This window comes from Oryctolagus cuniculus, chromosome 6 (genome assembly GCF_964237555.1).
Source record: "Oryctolagus cuniculus chromosome 6, mOryCun1.1, whole genome shotgun sequence".
Lineage (NCBI taxonomy): Eukaryota > Metazoa > Chordata > Mammalia > Lagomorpha > Leporidae > Oryctolagus > Oryctolagus cuniculus.
The window spans coordinates 133,554,128-133,569,744 of record NC_091437.1 but is presented as its reverse complement, the minus strand read 5'-3'; the positions used below and the strand labels follow the sequence as shown (position 1 = coordinate 133,569,744).

Here is a 15,617-nt window from a genome sequence, read left to right as displayed (position 1 = left end):
CTCTTCTCCGAAATCTAAGTGGCAACTATTGTGCCAATATCAAGCATAAGATACATTTTCCCTGCTTTGTAAGTCAGACCACCTAGATCTGAATTCTTTCCTTTTATTTATTTTAATTCTATGTGCATATTTATGGGAGTACACTGTGATAATTGAGTACATATATACAATTTGTAATGGTCATATCAGGGAAGTTAGCATTTCTGTCTCCTTAAATATTTTTTAAATTTTATGTGATTAACACATAATAATTGGATATATTTATAGAGTACAATATATTTCAATATGTACATACAAATGTGTATTGGTCAAACCAGGGTAATTAATATTGATTTGAATTCTCTATGCAGTGTATTAGCTCTTTGACCTTGGGCAGTTTCTTAACCTCCTGAAGGTTCACTTTCATCATCTGTAAAATGGAGTAATAATAAAGTTCACTTCACAAGGTGGCTGTTATTATTAAAAGAAAATAATTACTTAAAACATTAAGGATAGTGCTTTAAGTGATTTCATCATAAGATTATAAATTTTAAATTGTGATTAGAACACAGAAACAAAATATATCTTACTGTCAGTAATTTCACATTGAAACTAAAATTTTCCTGATGACTAAAACTTGATCTCATTAAATAGTTAAAGTTCATGATTTTATTGTTCTTCAGTTTTTTTAAGACCAAGATTTTATGCATGGTTCTTAACCTCCCGGTTTCTCAGTGTTCACAGGCAACTGTGATTCAGATCATGTCTTCTACTCTCTGCCCAGCTACTCAAGTTGTTTTGTAGTCTGCTCATTTTCTCCTAATGAGGGGGAAAGAAATAAACTCTATTCCCATGTCTTTTCTCTCCTTTCCTATTCTCTTTTTTCTTTCTCTTTATGATGAAGATTATTCCTTCACAGATCCAGCAACAATTGGAGTTTCCCTAGGGATTTCTCCTTATTCCTCCTAGTGCCTATGTCTTAGCCTTGTGACAACCCTTCTTTACTCCATTAAACTATTGTTTCCTTCATCTCAGCCTTTTCTCCAGTCCTGACTTTTCTCTACCCTTGCTCAGATGGACTGTCAGCTGGAGGAGGAAGGGGCCATGAAGGGCTGCTGTATCTCACTGCAGGCTGCTTACTTCCAGAGGGAGCTATCCTCGTAGTGCACAGTATGAATGTCTCCCTAGAGCTGAGCAGTGTGGCAGCCCTGGCCTCTGTGCAGGAGTTCCTCTGAAGTTTTCTAATGTATGTAAGATAGTCATTCAACAAATATTGGTTGTTTATTTGACTGTTGGTTGGTTGGTTGAAAGAACTAGCTCATGTTTCAAGTTACTATACTCAGTAACCATATAAAATTCTCCATGAGCTTTTCTCCTCTGGTATTTAGGTTTTTTTTTTATAAAAATCTATAATTCATTCAAAATAACTAGAAAAAAGTTATTCCAATATTAAAACATTTAAACAAATCTATTTATTGAAGATTTTAATATTCAAGGCATTGCAAAATTACTTTTTAAAGTTAATGAATTAATTTATCTGTCTCAGTAATAAATCTTTAGATTAAATAGAATTTGGATATTAAGAGCACAAATTGACCTTTTTAAATATGTATATATTTTTTAAAGATTTATTTATTTATTTGAAAGACAGAGTTACAGAGAGAGAGAGAAAGGAAGAGGCAGAGAGATCTTCCATCTAATATTTCACTCCCCAAATAACTACAGTTGTCAGAGCTGGGCTGGTTCAAAGTCAGGAGCCAGGAGATTCATCCAGATCTCCTATGTGAGTGCAGGAGTCAAGTACCTGGGGCATCTTCTGCTTTCCCAGGCACATTAGCAGCGAGCTGGATCAGAAGTGGATCAGCCAGGCCTTGAACTAGCACCCATATGGACACCAGCACTGCAGGCACTGGCTTTACCTGCTACACCACAGCACCAGCCCTATTATCTTATTTTAAAATAAATAATTTAGGGGCCAGCATTGTGGTACTGCAGGTTAAGCCTCCACTTGTGACGCCAAGTATCAGTTTGCATCCCAGCTACTCTACTTCAGATCCACCTTCCCGCTAAAGCACCTGGAAATACAGTGAAGACAGCCCAAGGGTATGGACCCCAGCGATACATGTGGGAGATCAGAATGGCATTCCTGTCTCCTGGCTTCAGCCTGGCCCAGACCTGGCTGTTGTGGAAATTTGGAGATGGAAGATTCTCTCTCTCTCTCTCTCTCTCTCTCTCTCTTTCTGTTTCTGTCTTTCAAATATATATATATATATATGTATATATATATCAAATATATATATATGTATATATATTATTATTATTATTTTAAGGATATGTATATATATATGTATATATATATATATACATATCCTTAAAATAATAATACTATAAAATAATGTAGCAAGAATTCATGGACTGTTACGAAAATGGGTAATTCTGAAACTAACTGCTGCATGATAAATGTACTACTACTTCTTGGTTTCCTTTAGCTGATCTTATGATTCACTATCTTTTCTCCAAAACTGACTAAAGGGAGAGTTTCAAATAGGAAGCAGAGTACAACAATAACACAGATATCAGAACTGAAATATTTTAAATAAGTACCTCAGTTATATCTCACAAATTCACATTATAAGGGATGCTCACTATAAATTAATTTATAAAAAAAATAAAATGCTAGAATAACCCTAAATTTGGAATAATTTGGAATCAATCGAAATTCACAAGTGCTTTTAGGTTGACTTTTGAACTCCTCCAGTTTATAGAACAGATAAGACTAAATGATGGACTAAGTAATTTGTGCACAGTATTTCAAATCTCTAATTCTTAGCAAGTTAACAAATATGGTAAAGAATTGGCTGCTTCTGGCTATCTAAAGTGCATTTAGGGGGCCAGCACTGTGGCATAGCGGGTGAAACTGCTGTCTGTGGTGCCAGTGTCCCGTATGGGTGCCGGTTCAGGTCCCCAGCTGCTCCATTTCCAATCCGGCTCTCTGCTATGGCCTGGCAAAGCAGTGGAAGACGGCCCAACTTGGGCCCCTGCACTCATGTGGGAGACCTGGAAGAAACTCTTCGGATCAGCCCAGCTCTGGGCATTGAGGCCATCTGGGGAGTGAACCAGTGAATGGAGGACTTCTGTCTCTCTGCCTCTGCCTCTCTCTAACTCTACCTTTCAAAAAAAAAATAAGTAAATCTTCTTAAAAATAAATAAATTTAAAATAAATAAAATGCATTGAGCACTATAGACTCATTGGCTCTTGTTTATATCCCGTAATCTGGACTGTTTACCAGGCTGTGACCTTATTTCCCATTCTGATCAAGAGATTAATTTGCTATTTCTACAACTACATTTACATAAATAGATTTTTGTTTATGTGTTTGTGTTTGTTCTCATGAATTGTAGAGAAAAAAAAATAAAACTAAGACAGGTCATCTGCTTCTTGTATGTCCTTTCTGTCAAGTATTTTCTTTAAATTTTCCTTTTTGTAAAGTACACCTGTCCAACTAAAGCACGTGTAAGATAATCTATGTAAGAAAATAAATGAGAGCAGCCATGCAACTTATTCAAACTTACAGATATAAAGTTGGCAAATGGGCAGGTAGTTGGCCTAGCGATTAAGACACCTGCTAAGATGTCCAAATCCCATACTGAGTACCTGGTTTCTTTACCATCCTTCAGCTCCTGACTGCAGTTTCATGCTAATGTAGACACTGGGAGCACAGTGATGGCTCCTGGGAGACCTGGGCTTCTGCCCTGGCCCAGCCCTGACCATTTGGGGAGTGAGCCAGTGAGTGTGAATGGGATCTCTCTGCACTCCCTCCCCCCACACTTCTCCCCCAGCCTCTCAAATGAAGGGCTTTGTTTGTTTGTTTTTAAGTAAAAATGGTAGAGCCAGAATTTATGCACATAACTCCATAACCCCTTTCTGAAGGGTGTTTCTCAAAGTCATTTGCTTGCAGCAGAATCTTTTCAGACACTTGTTTAAAGTGCAGATTTGTGGTTCTAAGCCTGTCTCTTGGAAACCTAAGGATAGGTCCCAGAAACACTGTCCCAGTGTGTCCAGAGAGTTCATGGAAAAGATAGAATTTTACTTAATCAAGAGATACTGGTATAAAGCATCTGAAACTCAAATCACTTTTCCACTTGACGTATAGTTTCATGGAAAATGCCAGGCACCTGAAAATAAGGGTTTATCATGACAAATGTCTTTTTTAGGAGTGATTATGGCATGATGCTAACTTGACGCCAATAAATTTTTTTACAAAGCTCAAGTCTCAGTTCAAGCTGGCAATAAATCATTTTCCCTGGCATTACAATTTCAAAAGAAAAGCCAGTGAGGACAACATTATGAATGTTGCATTTCTGGCACAAACTAGCTAGAGATTAGTTGCATTGGCATATCCCTTTTCTAATGACCTGTTTTTAAGAATAGAAACGTATATTCACTCATCTATGAAGAAAATACTAAAGCCTGAAAATGGTAAAATAAGTCAGAGACTACAACATACAAAGGGAAGTCAACATTCTATGCATTAAATGAGAAAGTTTTTTCCTTTTTTAAAAAAAAAGTTAATTTACAAAGACTTTATTAGCCTGCTAATTAGCACTAAGATTATTAAGATATTGTAAAAATTTTTTTCAAAGAGATGGTCTGATTCTTCTTTTTTACATTATTTCATCTTAACTGAAGTTTTAAGTAAGATTTTTAAAAATCCACTGTTTTCAAAATTTCAATACATGTTAAGTTTCTGGAATGGAATTCCCCCATTAAAGTAAGACTACAAGTGAAAGAGGGGAGAGTTGATTTCTAGGTTGATTACACTCTAAAAGAATATACAGTATGAATAATTATAGCAGATCATATATGAGTCAGGCACAGGAGCCTAAGAGGTAAAGGAGTTCTTGATTAATGATAATTGAAGACTGAAAATAAATTACCCAATTTAGACATTCTCTAACTCCTTTATATAGATAGACAGAAATGAGTTAAAATATGCCTTTTTCACTTTTCAACAAATAGTCTTTCAAAATGTATATCAGGATAATTCTGCCCCAGCTGACAAGAGGGAATCCATAAGAGAAAAAGAAATAGGCATCTTGGGCATTCTCTGGCTGGGTTTATTCAGTCAGAATGGAAAAGGCAGGCAACAAGTTAACAGGTCAGAATACAATAGTTGGTTTTGATTATGATTATTTTGTTCATGAAAGAGGAAGTAAAGATGGAAACACTCAAGGAACACACATTGCCATACTGATTCAGCCACATAGGCACAGAGAAAGCATACGAGTGAAAGATGGAACCGCAAGCCCAATCTGTTAGCCTTCATAGCTCCACTTAACTCAGGTGAGTTCCTTGGATAATGGTAATTGCTCCCAGTGCCTGCATATTCTCTCTTTAGAATAGTATCTATATTTCTTTTGATTGGATATTGGCTGGCATAGATACTCTGGGGAATCATGGGGGAAAAAAGGCAACTCCTGTAACTATACAAAAACATGGGACTTTCTATAGCAAAGGTTACACTTGGAGAATCAGTTTATAATCCCCTCTATCACCAAGACAAGATAGTGAGACTTTCCTTCTCTCAGAACACCAATCTGTCCTTTAAACCTTCAGAGCCCTAGTGATGCCCCTGTAACGTGATTTTCTCTGAAGAAAATGACACAAAAATGAGATATCTTGAATCTTCCATAAGGCTTGATGACAGTAGTCAAAACTCACAACAGGAGTGTGATACGCAAATAGAAAACCATACTTGGGGATGGGTATTTGGCACAGTGGTTAAGATGCTGCTTATTGGGATACTTGGAGTGCATGGTTTGAGTCCTAGCTTCTCTGCTTCCAATCTAGCTTCCTGCTGATGCTTACCCTGGGAGGCAGCACAGAATGGCTCCAGTGCATGGGTCTCTGCCATCCACATAGGAGACCCAGATTGAGTTTTAGGTTCCTGGCTTCAGCCTGATCCAGCACTGGCTGTTGTAAGCATTTAGCTAGTGCAACATCAGATGGAGGGTCTCTCTGTGTCTGTCTCTGTCTCTCTACCTTTCAAATAAAATTAAAATAAATAAATAATTTTCAGAAGCAGAAAACTATACTTGTCAAAGACCAGCTACTAATTCATATAGGTTTGATCTTGGCACCCTAAGATTTCTCTTCTGCTCTTATTTTGTACGAGATATCCCTGTGAGAACTGATCACTTCTGTGGAAAATCCTGTGATTACATTTTCCTCAAGGCCTTTCAGTAGTTAATCTCTTTCCCTTCAGTCAAGGAATTGTTCTTCAACCTTAAGAACTAAGGTCCCCACCTTGCTATTTTAATATTTAAACAATGACCTGTGATGAATCAAATTCATCTTTTGGAATGGCCTATACCTTCAGGTTTTAGAAAAGAATTTACTAATCCCATATTTGATGTTTAAAAAAAGAAGTTAGCAAGTGAATATAATGAATATATTTTCAGCTTATTCCACAGTATTTTTAAGCATTTTTAATAGCTGTCCATTCTCATAAAAATTCAGCATGACTGCTCCAATGGCAGATCAAATTTTAAATTGTGACTGGCCAAATTAAATTATGTTAAGTATTGATTTATGATTCATATTTTCAACTTTGCTTCTATTTAGTACAAAACTGAATAAAAATGTTCCCAAAAGGTGAAGTGTAAATAAAAATTTGAAATGCTTATGAATATTGGTATCAATATCAATATTATAATTTTTCAAAAGGAATAAGTTGATACCTGAAATATATTGTAATGGCTTTAAGCACAGGCCTTAGAGTCAAATTGATCTCATTAACTGAGCTGAATACATACACTAGTAGCGTGTGTGCCCCTGGAGCCTTCTAAAACCTCAATCTTTCTTAATGGAAAACAGGAAATACTAGTACTTACTATCTTACTATATTTTTGGTGGCAATTAGATAACATTTGTAAATTAGTAAACTGTTTAATACACAGTGACAATAATAACTTTGAATTATTGATACTTTTTTAAAAACTTGTGAAAATCCAAATTATTGATTCATTGAAAAACCTCTTCCTTAGGTTAATTTAAAAATAATGTAGTCGAGGGCCAGGCATTTGGCCTAGGGGTTAAAAACGCTTGCATCCCGCAACTGAGATTGCCAGCTCCAGCTCCTGACTCCAGTTGCCTTTTAATGCAGACCCTGGGAGGCAACCCTGATGGCTCAAGTGACTGATTTTCTTCCACCCCTATAGGACACCTGGATGGAGTTCCTGGCACCTACTTTACTCCAGCTATTATAAACACTGGGGAGTGAATCAGTGGATGAGATTGGACATCTTCAGAATGCCAGTGATTTTTCAGGGAATAGCATCCATGTGTTCTCCCCTTTCTCCTCCCCTCCTTCTCAAATAAATGATCTTTTTTTTTTAAATGGAATATTTCACAATTTTGCGTATCATCCTTGTCCAGGGACCATGCTAATTTTCTCTGTATTCCAATTTTGTTTTATGGGTTTTGTTTGGTTTTATATCCTGGAGACCAAGAGATCTCATCATAATACATTTGTGGTAAATATTTAAACTACTTAGGATATTAGAATCAAACTTACAGCTTATGCCCCAAATTGAACCTCTCATCTCCACTCTCCCACCCAAACCTACCCTACTCTTGGCTGTTCCTATTTTAGTTGAGGGTAAATTCATCTTTCCATGTGCTCAAACAAAAAACATCAGTTATCCTTGACTCCTCTTTTCTCTTTCACACCCTCATCCAATCAAGCTACAAAGCCTGATTGCTCTGTCTTCAAAACATTTGACTATTTGTCTCCACATCCTCTGCTACTCCATCCTGGTCTAACCAAAAGCATTAAAAAAAATTAAGCTAATTTTGATTTGCATTTTTTTAACATAAGTAAAAATTAAAATATCTCTTGCTACTTTTTCTACCTTCCATGTTATATTTTGAGCATAGTCTTCAAAAACAATTCTCTACAGGTATTTATAAAAAAAAAAAAAAGAGTGCTACTGATTTTGCTGCTTTTCTAAAAGAACCCAAACATCACCAGACTTGCTCAAATAAATCATAGTGTAAAATGTAGTGATTGCAAACATCTAAACTTTATGATCAGTATTTAAGTCTCAGCACAAGCTGTATTGCATTAAACTAGCATTTCTTCTGTCATGAACTGTGGGATGACTCTGTACGTTGTTAGCATTATTTTCGATATCTTTTTTGTTTCACTGCTTGCTTTTCCTCTGTGGGGGAATTATTAGGACCATGAAAATGAAGCACCAAAGCAGAGGAAGAAGACATGTGTTACTTGGCCTTTCGCACTGATCCTCCCTAACCCATGTTTTCATGAGCACCAGATTCACAAAGTTTTCAAAGAGGAATAGCAAGTGTTTGATGATGAAGGAAGTTTGGATTTAATTTTCACTTTGAGACACATGGATGCTATTCCCTGAAAAAATCACTGGCATTCTGAAGATGTTCAAGCACTTTTTCTCCCAGAGCTACCAATATCCCCCAACTGCATGTGAGGCACTGGTGGTTTTGAGGGCTGTCAAAGTAAAGATGTTAGAAACCAGCTGCCTCCCTCATTCATCCTTTGAGATCAGGCAAAGGTGTTGGTGGACTTTCCTGCCACTTGGTCCTTGGAGTAGCAACTTGCACACAGTGTTACAGAAAAATGATTCAAAGGATAAGGGGCAAAATAAGAGCAGCAATAACAAAGATAATTGGCTCCACTGTCTATTGAGCACATTCAATGTACTTGGAACTTTTGCAGTTAAATATCATGTATTGTTTCATTTCATCTCTAGAATATAAACAGTTAGACAATTGTAGACCTTCCCCAGAGGGAATTAGGAAGAACCCCTTAAATCTTCAAGATAGTTCAAAACTGCCCTGCAATACAGTAAAATGTTGAGGAAGAGCTATATAACACAGTGAATTGTATGTGAGAAATCTTTCATTGATAAGTCACAGCACTGAATAAACATCAAGTCCAAAACACTTTATAGCTATGACCCAGAAGTATATACAGTCTTATCAGCATTGCAAAATTGTTTCTAAACAATCCCTAAGTATGTATCATACATCAGAAATTTAAGAGGTAATACGCTTATTTACAATTCCTATATTAACATTTGTCATTTTCCATTTGTTACATGTTTTAATTTTTTATTAGAAAGAAAAATGTTCCAAGTAACTCCTCCATTACTATGACCAGCATCTTACTATTATTTCCTCTAGAATTGAGTCAATGACTGACATACCCATGGATATTTCTAATTCAGAACCTCTCATATTTTTCCAAGGAAGGAAAAAGTTTAAAATTTAGCTATTCTGTATCACTAGTCCAGGTGGTAGAAGGAAAACATCACTTCCCTATTCAGTTTCTCTTCGCCTTTCCTTTTTTTCTTTGCAGATTTTCTCAGTTCAGTCTTTGAAGTGGTGTCTAGCAATAGAGAATTCAGATGATTACTGTTCAGTGGTCCTCCAGCAAACCAAGCTATAATCTTGAAGTGACATAAAGATCCTGAAAGATAAGCATGATACTCTGTGTTGAACGGTGCTAATTGTCATTGTCCCTCTAAGCAGTTCATGTGCTTGGGGAAATGTGATTCTCCTCATATCTAAGACGCACACGTGGTTCAGACCTGAACTACTTATATTAACTAGTTTGGAACTGGTTTATACAAAGCATCATGACTTAATTTGGTGCAACGAGAATGAAGCCTAAAACTTTAAACCCAAGGTTGAGGGAATGGGAAAAATGCAGTATGTTAATGAAAAAGCATGCTCACTTAGGAGCTTCTGGCAACAATTTCAGAACAACCAAGGATAATCTTCTAAGAATGGAGCTGACATTTGGGGTTTCTTATTTCACAGCATAATCACAGTGCAAATCTAGTTAATATACCAAAGAAGGTATCAGATCAGGTTCCATAGATCTAAGATATATCCTCCTGGCTTAGCCTCATATGAGAATATTGTCAGCAAGATGTAAGATAATATATACCAAAGCAAGGGGCAGGTGTTGTGGCAGAGTGGTTAAGGCCCCTTGAAACACTTGCGTCTTGTATTGGAGTGACTGTGGTCAAGCCCTGCCTCCACTTCTGATCCAGCTTTGTAGATACATTGAGTAGCAGCAGATGATGCCCTAGCTACTTGGGAGACCAGCCCTGTGGGAGACCTATATGGAGTCCCAACTTCTGGCTCAGCCTCACCTGTTGGGGGCATTTGGGGAGTTAATTAGCAGACAGAAGGTCTCTCTTGCTCACTCGCTTGCTCACATTCTCTTCCCTCACTTCCCCTACACTTTCTCCTTCATTCCCGCCCTCTCTTTCAGATAAATAAAAACTAAAATAAATTTTAAAAAATGAAAGAGAGAGGGAATTGTGGCTATCTTCTTAGAATTATCTTTGAAATAACATTAAATCTGTTCTCTTTATATTAATAATTTTTAATGTACACCAAAGCAGAGTAGTAGCATTCTTAATGTTAGAAGAAACAAATTATTTTTCTGTTAAGATCGGCAAGCTTGGAAAAACTGAACTTGGTACAAGTAGCCATCTTCCCTGCCACATAAGAAGCCTGCCTGCAGAATCAAGCTAAGCAGAAATATTAATGCCAGACAGATAAAGAGAATGAGACAGCAAAAAAGACAAACATGGAAGACTATGAGTGCAAGAGAAAGCAGGAGTGAATGATCATGGAAAGAAATGAATTAGAAGAATGATTAGTTCCATGTAGAAAAATATTTAAGTTTGTGTACATACTTGTTTACATTGAGCCTTTGACAACCATTTCTCAAATATAAAATGCAGGCATAGGAAGTATATGCTTATTGGAGCTGGCACTGTGGCGCAGCAGGTTAAAACCCTGGCCTGAAGCGCCAACATCCCGTATGGGCACCCGTTCTAGTCCCGGCTGCTCCACTTCCAATCCAGCTCTCTGCTATGGCCTGGGAAAGCAATAGAAGATTTCCCAAGTCCTTGGACCCCTGCATTCACATGGGAGACCCGGAGGAAGCTCCTGGCTCCTGTCTTCAGATCAGCACAGCTCTGGCCGTTGCTGCCATCTGGGGAGTGAACCAGCGTTGATCCGAAGCCAGGAGCCAGGTGCTTCCTCCTGGTCTCCTATGCAGGTGCAGGGTCCAAGCACTTGGGCCATCCTCCACTGCCTTCCCAAGCCACAGCAGAGAGCTGGACTGGAAGAGGAGCAACCGGGACAGAATCTGGCGCCCCGACCAGGACTAGAACCCAGGGTGCCAGCGCCACAGGCGGAGGATAAGCCTATTGAGCCATGACGCTGGCTGTTGAGCCATATTCTACTGCTTTTCCAGGCCATGGCAGAGAACTGGATCAGAAGTGGAGTAACTGGGACTCGATCCTACACCCATATGGGATGCCAGCATTGCAGGCAGTGGCATTACCCACTACGTCATAGTGCCAGCCCTGAACATTATTTTCAAATTAAGAAAAACTTCAATGCAAGACGAAAACAAGGGCACAGCTGGCTGTCTTCTATTTTTGTCTACATTTTCATTTTATCAAGTAAATGTACAAGCACACCAAATTAATAATAGAATTAATAATAAATACTGAAGCTTAAGTAGAAAAGCCAGTAAAGACTGTGGTCACCATGCCGTGTGTTAAAGATGAATCCATTAAAATTGTCCCCAATTATTTCAATTATACAAGACATAGCTTGGTAAAAGTATCATAGACTGTGCAATAGAAGTCTAACAAATTGCAAGTTACCTGTAATTAAGACTAGAGAAATGTCTTCTCATTATTAATCTGGCCATGACAGGAGACACTAATAGAAAATAAATTTATTTAAGAAACCAACACTAGCCGGCGCCACGGCTCACTAGGCTAATCCTCCACCTAGCGGCACTGGCACACCGGGTTCTAGTCCCGGTCGGGACGCCGAATTCTGTCCCGGTTGCCCCTCTTCCAGGCCAGCTCTCTGCTGTGGCCAGGGAAGGCAGTGGAGGATTGTCGCTCCCCCTCTTCGTGGAGGAACGACACAGGACCCTGCGCTGTTCTTTCGTCTGCTCGGCACTCCCCGGGTTTGCTGCTGGTTCTTCCCGGGTTGGCTACCAACCCTTCCACCTCCGTGGAAGGGCGGTTCCCCCTAGCCACTTTCCCCACTTCCGCGGGGGAGTGGCACACCGCCGGCCGGCTCTCTCGGGGGCTGCACAGGTGTTCCTTCAGATAGATGTTCCCCTTAGATGTTCCTGGTGCATATTGTCTCTCTCCTCCTTTATAGTCCTCTTCCACCAATCCCAACTCTGCTACCCACACGCCGAGTACGCTGCTCCTCCAATCAGGAACAGGTCCTGCTCCTGCAGGTCATCACTCAAGCTGGCGAGAGGTAGCTGCATAGAAATTGTTACTCCCTTCTCAGCGCCATATTGTGGGAAAGCAGATGCATAGAATAAGTCTTAATTCCAGTAACTTAGTCTAGTCCGAGTTGCTCCCAGTTGCTCCCCACAGAGGATGGCCCAAGTGCTTGGGCCCTGCACCCCATGGGAGACCAGGAGAAGCACCGGGCTCCTGCCTTTGGATCAGTGCGGTGCGCCAGCCGCAGAGCACCAGCTGTGGCGGCCATTGGAGGGTGAACCAACGGCAAAAGGAAGACCTTTCTCTCTGTCTCTCTCTCTCACTATCCACTCTGTCAAAAAAAAAAAAAAGAAAGAAAGAAAAAAGAAAAAGAAAAAAGAAAAAGAAACCAACATAGTAAAGACTTTTGATTCTCAAAATGCCACCAGCCTAAATTAAAGAGGTTTATGAGTAGTTAGACTACTTTCAGGCCCTCAATTTTCTTTTTTTTTTTTTAAGATTTATTTATTAATTTGAGAGGTGGAGTTAGAGAGGGAGAGACAGAGAGAAAAGTCTTCCATCCGCTTGTTCACTTCCCAAATGGCAGCAGTGGCCAGAGCTGAGCCAGTTGGAAGCCAGGAGTCAGGACCTTCTTCCAGGTCTCCCAAATGGGTGCAGGGGCCCAAGCACTTGGACCAACTTCTACTGCTTTCCCAGGCCATAGCAGAGAGCTGGATCAGCCAGGACATGAACCAATATATAATGCCAGCGCTGCAGGAGGCTTAGCCCACTACGCCAGAGTAGTGGCTCCAGCCCCTCAATTTTCTATGAGCAAAGTGAAAGATGTTCCTCGTCATGAAGTACATTTTCTGCTGAAGAGGATATTGGAAAAGGAAGAAGCTCCAAGAAGGTGAAGTCAAGAATCATGAAGAAAAATGGACTAAGGAGCTACCTTCATGAAACAAAACTAAGAATTGATTATGTAAATTTTCCTGTCCCCAGCTTAATAGTACAACTGCTGCCAGATTTCTAAAATTGCTAAGGAAAAGTAATTCTCCCATTCTTTCCCCTTTTAAATGGGAGAGTTTATTGTGGGATCCCCTACTTTATGCTAGAACTGTAGAGTGCAAATAACAAGTCCTTTGGTTCACAGTTTTTGGCTCAAGAAGAACTACATTTACACATGAGATATACCCAGGAACCTGGATTTCAAGCCACTTTCTGTGATTCGATGTGATTTGGAGTATCTTTAGGATATGATGATCACATTTTCCTTACATAAAGAAAGTGAACATTTGTAAACAACAGGGCAGGTTGTGGTAAATTGCATTATTTAATAAATATGTATTCCCCTTCAGACTTTGCCTTGTTTCTCTGTGAGCAGTCTACTTTCCAGCTCCACTGGCTTTGGCATAGATCGTGTTCTTTGGCTAATAGATGTTCTGAGTAGAAACTTTAAGTGTGTTTGCACGTTTCACTAAGGTTAGTATTCAGTCTCCTTGCTTTGCCCTCAAGAATGAGAACAGCATGTTCAAGACCAGAGACTTACTCCTTCAGACTGTGCCATGGAATAAAAAGATACTTGTCATAGAGCCAAGGTCCAGCTTAACCAAGCTCAGCTAAACCTGGCAGAGCTACCACTCTCATGAACTTGAGCTAGTAATACATGTTTGTTGCTGTAAACCATAGAGATATTACTAAAAAAGCTAGCTAACACAAGTTTTGAATGAGTTTGTTGTGTAAACAAATAAAGACTCAGTGTCTATAAAAATGCTTGATTTATTGAGGAGAGCCTAATAAAGGTGTGAATGTACATAACTAAATTAATTCTTTTTTTTTCTTTTTTTTATTTAATGAATATAAGTTTCCAAAGTACGAATAATGGATTACAATGGCTTCCCCCCCATACCGTCCCTCCCTCCCACAACCCTCCCCTTTCCCACTCCCTCTCCCTTTCCATTCACATCAAGATTCATTTTCGATTATCTTAATATACAGAAGATCAGCTTAGTATACATTAAGTATGGATTTCAACAGTTTGCTCCCACACAGAAACATAAAGTGAAAAATAATAGATGATTTTTTTTTAATGATGATGAAATCAGATCAGACCTATTGTCATGTTTAATCCCAGTGAGAGTCAAGTTGGGAGTTGATAGTTTCTTTTCTTTACTATTTTTTTTTTTACAGAGGATCAGTTTAGTATGCATTAAGTAAAGATTTCAACAGTTTGCACCCCCATAGAAACACAAAGTGAAATATATTGTTTGAGTACTCGTTATAGCATTAAATCTCAATGCACAGCACATTAAGGACAGAGATCCTACATGAGGAGTAAGTGCACAGTGACTCCTGTTGTTGACTTTACCAATTGGCACTCCTGTCTATGGCATCAGTAATCTCCCTATGCTCCAGTCATGAGTTTCCAAGGCTATGGAAGCCCTCTGAGTTCTCCGATTTTTATCTTGTTTAGACAAGGTCATAGTCAAAGTGGAGGTTCTCTCCTCCCTTCAGAGAAAGGTACCTCCTTCTTTGAAGACCTGTTCTTTCCACTGAGATCTCACTCACAGAGATCTTTTGCCAGAGTGTCTTGGCTTTCCATGCCTGAAATACTCTCATGGGCTTTTCAGCCAGATCGGAATGCCTTTATTGCTGATTCTGAGGCCAGAGTGCTATTTAGGACATCTGCCATTCTATGAGTCTGCTGAGTATCTCACTTCCCATGTTGGATCACTCTCCCCTTTATTTATTCTATCGGTTAGTGTTAGCAGGTACTAGACTTGCTTATGTGCTCCTTTTGACTCTTAGTCCTTTCATTATGATCAATTGTGAACTGAAATTGATCACTTGGACTAGTGAGATGGCATTGGTACATGCCACCTTGATGGGATTAAATTGGAGTCCCCTGGTATGTTTCTAACTCTACCATTTGGGGCAAGTCAGCTTGAGCATGTCCCAAATTATATATCTCTTCCCTCTCTTATTCCTACTCTTATGTTTAACAGGGATCACATTTCAGTTCAATTTCAACACTTAAGAATAACTGTGTATTAATTACAGAATTAAACCAGTCATATTAAGTAGAACAGACAAAAAAACTACTAAGAGGGATAATGTATTAAGTTGTTCATTAACAGTCAGGACTATGCTGATCAAGTCACCGTTTCCCATAGTGTCCACCTCATTCCAACAGGTTTCCCTCTTGGTGTTCAGTCAGTCGTCACCGATCAGGGAGAACATATGGTATTTGTCCCTTTGGGACTGGCTTATTTCACTCAGCATGATGTGTTCCAGATTCCTCCATTTTGTTGCAAATGACTGGATTTCGTTGTTTC

General features: G+C 39.0%; 1 long non-coding RNA gene and 1 other non-coding gene across 5 annotated transcripts in view; one reads left to right on the top strand and one right to left on the bottom strand.

The window, feature by feature from the left end:
• The window catches only part of LOC103348112 (uncharacterized), a 209,379-nt gene that overhangs the window by 111,279 nt on the left and 82,483 nt on the right, over positions 1-15,617 (top strand). The gene's annotated exons all lie outside the window — the stretch shown is intronic.
• LOC127490844 (U6 spliceosomal RNA) lies at positions 7,377-7,480 on the bottom strand. Its single transcript, XR_007919238.1, has one exon. It is a non-coding gene; the product is annotated as a U6 spliceosomal RNA (small nuclear RNA).